The following is a 6,000-nucleotide window of genomic DNA, read 5'->3' as shown; positions in this document are numbered from 1 at the left end:
AGGTTATGAATGAGCTGTATTCTCTAAGGAATGGTGTGCACATTGGAACAATAAAAATGTCTTTTCAAGTACTTGGCTGTTTTCAAACTTTAGTGATGTGTCTTAATAAGAGTTGATGAAAATCTGGATCAATTGAATGTTTCCTGGGTAAAAATGGATTACCCGCCCTGCATCAAGGAATCTTACAATCACTGTCAAGCTGTACTTCAATAACTTTATGAACTGCGAAACATGGGCTTGTTTTGTGAAATAGCTGTTGATATAGAGGGAAAGAATTTTCATGCTCATAAAAATATCTTGTTTGCATGTAGCAGTTACTTTTACAGAGCCTTTAACAAGAACAACAAAGAATGCACCGTATTTTTGGAAACAGCCAGCTTGGACCGTTTTACTCATTTGTTAGAGTACTTCTCAGGTCCCAGGCTGTCACATGAACGACTTTCTCTCTGCTGCTCAGAGTCTGAATGTCTGTGTACCAACAAAGCTTCACATTGATACTGATGATATTAACGAGAATGGATTAAGATCAAACCAAGAGGTTTGTAAAATACGGAATATTTCCATAAATAACCAGGAAGTGGAGTTAAATTTAGAAGATCTGGAGCTGTTTAACAGAACAAAGAAGGAGAATCCTGTAGAGACAATGAGCCTGGAGTGCACAAATGATGTGGAAAATGGATCAGTTGTGAGCAAAAAAGTTAAATGAAACTTGCTTGACTAAAATCAAAACCCGAATGTAGAGTCAGATTATCTTGTGCAATCACTTTTAGTAGAAAATTGTCCCATCCTCAGGCCAGACTAGTTCATGTAAATGAGAGGAAGAAAAGGCAAGAGAAAGATGTAAAGTCTGATCATTGCATAGTTCCATGTTTGTGGGCTAAGTAAAAACAAATGGTTCTCAGCAAAAGTCTGCATCTGGAACATTGAACATGCCCCTGCAGGCAATAGACCTGAGCTTTGAAATACATAATAATGCCAGGATTATCAGGAATCTTCCAACATCCTTAAATGTGGAATATTCACCAGCAGTGGAGAGTAACTGGCCCAGAACATTGGAAGCCTCTGCATTGATAACTCAAGACCTCGCAGGAGCTGGAGATAGTATTCTGGAAAGGAAACACAGAAGGTATGAAGGAAAGAAGTTACTGATTTACACTCACTTTCTTTCTCATCAAGTTTCTGCTGGTGAGGTGTCTTTCAGCTGTGATATCTGTGAGAAATTTTTCAATTACAGGTGAGATTTTTGCCTTTATGGAATCCAGGTTTATTGTGGTATAGGCCCTCGCATTCCTATTGATAAGGATGTCTCTCTCTTTGCAGACAGTTTGCTATTTTCTAGTTTACACAGGTATCACTGGGATGTATTTTTTAGGATGTTAGAGGACAACTCCTCAAAGCAGATTGTTAGAGGTTCACCATGTGGTATAATAGGTAAGAATGGTGAGAGGCAACAAAACTGGATTTTATCCTGCCACTTAATTTACACTTCTACCAATAAAACTTTTTAAGAGTCATAGAGTTGTATAAGAACCCTAAGGTTTACCACATCCATGCTGACTGTTTTGCCAAGGTACACTATTTCCATTTAGCTGTATTACATCTGTGTTTTTGCCTATTGAACTGCTTGTCTAAAGCCTCTTATATACTTCCACCACTACCTCTGGTACTAAGTTCCAGATATCAATCACTCTCTGTGTAAAGAAAAAAACCAGTGTGGCAACCAGAACTGTACACAACACTCTAACAGCAACTTAACCAGTGCTGTGTAAAATTGCAACATGATGTCCCGACTCTTATATTGAATGCCGTAACCTATAAAGACAATTGTGCCAAATGCCATATTCAGCCATAGCTCTGCCCAACTTCTCAATGGATCTATATCTTGTTGTGGCCTTAGACAATTTTCTTTCAGATCCATGACATCACCAGTTTTTGTGTCACCCACAAATTTATGAATCACGTGAATCAAATTTATGAAACCCAAGTTGCTCTATCTAGGTAAGCCTCTGCAGTAAGGCATTAGCCATCAATATTGGTTAAGTTAGGGTCCCACCACTACTATAACCCTTTGCTCTTACCCAATTCTGCAATTTTCTTACATATCTGTTCATCTAATTCCCACTGACTATTTGCAGATCTATAGCATAACCCCAACAGTTATTGCAACTTTCTTCCTCTAAGTTCTACCCACTTGGCCTTGTTGGATCTTCCAGGATATGTTCTCTAAGTACAGATATGATGCTTTCAGATTTTTGAAAAATAAATTTAGAAAAGGAGTTGGGGACAGAGATAGAGGAGGTTATATGGAATGAGGCTTTGGAGTATGTTAACTCCCGTTCCATCAATGCCAGGCATTGTTTAATACAATTTAAAATCCTACATAGACTACATTACTCAAAAGTAAGGATTCATAAAATATTCCCAGAGGTTTCCCCAATGTGTGAGAAATGCAAGTCCTTGGAGGCAAATTTGTTACATAGTTATGCTTTATGTCCCAGGATACAAGAGTATTGGAAGCAAATATCTGAGGTCCTATCAAAGGTACTAAAGGTTCAGATAATACCAGACCCTATTTTAATAATTTTTGGAACTTCTGTGAGGTCAAATAAATTCCAGGCTACCCAGCAACAACACCTGACCTATGGCATACTTAATGGAAAGAAACTCATACTGATGTTCTGGAAAAAGGAGGAAACTCCATCACTCAGACAATGGCTGGCTGCATTAATGGATACTCTGCATCTAGAGAGGATAAGATACGCTATCAAGGACCGACTCAAGGAATTTGAAAAAAATCTGACAACCATGACCGACAGCTGAACTAAGTGTTAGGGGTGGTAGGACCTAAACAGCACATACGGGAGGGGTGAGGGAAGGGGAGGGCTGGGAAGGGGGAAGGAGACGGGGTGGTAGGGTTTCCTTTGCTTTTTGCCTGTTTACTATACATACGTTCATTTGACTTTCATTATGTTGTTATCAGAAAGAAAAGAAAAAGAAGCATTGTACTTTAGGACATTGTCGGTTGTGGTTAAGCTGATGTTGCTTCACAATAACAACATTTGAAAACAAAAAAAATTAGATTCTTAAACTGATACGATGAAGTTTGAATATGTTTTCTGAATTACTTGTCCATCAGTGAAACATTAAATTTCCTGTTTTATTCTTGTTTGCACCTTGTGGATGCTATTTTCTTTCAAAAAAATCAAGAAGTGGATACTGTCGCCTGGACACACATGCAAACTCAGCCAGGCTTAATCACATAGATTCAACAGTATATAGCAATGTGGATGACTCGTAGTTATCCTCTGAAATGATTTTCAGTTATATCAAACACCTGTGTTTAAACATAATGAGAATAAAATTAAACCCACCATTCATTTTCAAACTAGGTACTGGATCTGGAAGTCACAAAGACAGTCCCACGAGGTTTATACTAGTAAGAATATCTCAAGAATACTTGGATTCTTGAGAACTGTTCTGTACACTAGTCAATTAATAACCTGAGTTTTGTACACAGAGTTACATTGTACTTTATACTTTATTGTCGCCAAACAATTGATACTAGAATGTACAATCATCACAGCGATATTTGATTCTGCGTTTTCCACTCCCTGGATTACAAGTATTAAATACTTAAATAGTAAAAATTAGTAAATATTAAAAAATTAAATTATAAATCATAAATAGAAAATAGAAAAATGGAAAGTAAGATAGTGCAAAAAAACTGAGAGGCAGGTCCGGATATTTGGAGGGTACGGCCCAGATCCTGGTCAGGATCCGTTCAGCAGTCTTATCACAGTTGGAAAGAAGCTGTTCCCAAATCTGGCCGTACAAGTCTTCAAGCTCCTGAGCCTTCTCCTGGAGGGAAGAGGGACAAAAAGTGTGTTGGCTGGGTGGGTCGTGTCCTTGATTATCCTGGCAGCACTGCTCCGACAGCATGCAGTGTAAAGTAGTCCATGGACGGAAGATTGGTTTGTGTGATGTGCTGCGCCGTGTTCGTGATCTTCTGCAGCTTCTTTCGGTCTTGGACAGGACAACTTGTAGATTGCTCAATCACTATCTCTGGACAGCGGAGGATCATTGAACGTTCATGAGTTAGAAAAAATCATTTCACTCCTGTATCTGTGCTAATTGAAAAAGCCTTTGTTTGTAGTCTTGTAGATCATGACCCTTCAAGTAAACATTCAAATACCATTTGACTGAGTTAAGAACTTCTGCCATTTATAACTGTGTCAGACATTGATTTCCATATCCCACTGAATGAAAATTCTTTGCGTAATTTCCCCTTGCTACTATCAAGGTAACTCATTGCTCTCCTTGTGCTTTTTTGTGCTGTCCCTTAAAGTGGATTGCAGCATTTGCTCACTACAAAGTTAAATTGTTATGTAATTACGCAGTTTATTCCTTCCTCCCTTTTTAAATATTGTGCATCTTTACCAATCTCTAGTCGACTGGCATTACTCCTGTAGTCATAGAGGACTGAAAACTGATGGTTAGATTCTGCAATTTTCTCCTTAACAGCCTGAAATATATTTCATATGGGTCTGTCAATTTATATAAATAAATTCAAAGTTCCTAAATCCAATAATAGTTCCTTCCTGGCATGTTAATCCGATACAGTACTTTATATTCTGCCTCCTTAACTGGCATCACCACTCCATTGTAAAGAAAGCAGCGCAGTGTTCATCCAGCGCTTTTCACTTCCTCAGTTTAGTCAAAGACCCTTCTCATCCTGTCAAGCAGAAGATACAAAAGCCTGAAAGTGCAACCACCAGGCTCAAAAACAGCTTCTAATCTGCTGTTGTAAGACTACTGAACAAATCTTTTATACATTAGGATGACCTCACAACACCATTTTCTGCACTGGATTTCTCTTGTACTGCATTGAGGTACAGTACTGATGTGGTGAAGTGTTAAGTAGGGATGGCATGCAAAACAGTTTCTCACTGTACCTTGGTACCGCAGAATAATAAACCGATTTATCAAATTATTTAAAGTTAAGAACTTTATCCACCTGATAACCACAAGAGATTCTGCAGATGCTAGAAATCCAACGTAACAGGCACAAAATTCTGGAGGAACTCAGCAGGTCAAGCAGCATCTGTGGAGAGGAATGAAGAGTCGATGTTTCGGGCCAAGAAGGTCTTCCAGTTTTTACAACTTCCAGGCTTTTCTGCAGTATTAAGCTCTCAGTATTTAACGAAAGCTTCCCTCTTGCTTTATGTTATTGTTTTTGCAACTTGTATCCTAGGGGAATCCAATGTTGAATCTTAGTTTAAACTTAAAAAATTAAATTTAAAGTAGCAGACTCCAGTCCATTTTTGAGGAATCACTTCTTGGCCTTATAAAGTTTTGGCTTTATCCCAGTTTAAAAAAATCATATTTTTGCTAAATGTAACTGAGTTAAATGTCCTTGGTCCCATTTCCATTCCCTAAAATAGATTCAGAATGGCTCCCTATCCTTTGTTGGGTTTGATGATAATTGGTTAGAAATAGTTCTGAATAGTATTTAGGAATTCTGTGCCTTCTGTACCTTTACGTTGGTTTTCCCAGATATTGTGAGAGCAATTGAGTTGTACATCTGGTGAGATGGACCACCAAAGATGGTGGCAAAGTTAGCTGGATAGGAGGGACACATTACTCCACATTGACCCCGGATTCCATGGTGTCACATTGCATTAGGTCAAACATAGGCAGGGAATCCCAGTGAGTTAATATTTCCTATTATTAAATAGGAATAGGAGTGAGCAGTATACAATTCCCAGTCCTGTGTATTGGTCACATATCATTTTGCTAACCTGTTTATTTCTGGATAAAATGGTTCAGGAAAGCATTTTAAAGTAATGTCCAAGTAAATCTGAACAGTATCCAACTAAACACACACAAAATGCTGGAGGAACTCAGCAGGCCAGGCAGCATCTGTGGAAATGAGTAAATAGTCAGTGTTTTTTGGGCCAAGACCTGTCCTGAAGAAAGGTCTTGGCCCAAAATGTCAACTGT

The sequence above is a fragment of the Mobula hypostoma genome, chromosome 16 (assembly GCF_963921235.1).
Source record: "Mobula hypostoma chromosome 16, sMobHyp1.1, whole genome shotgun sequence".
Classification (NCBI taxonomy): domain Eukaryota; kingdom Metazoa; phylum Chordata; class Chondrichthyes; order Myliobatiformes; family Myliobatidae; genus Mobula; species Mobula hypostoma.
Note: the sequence above shows the minus strand (reverse complement) of the source record.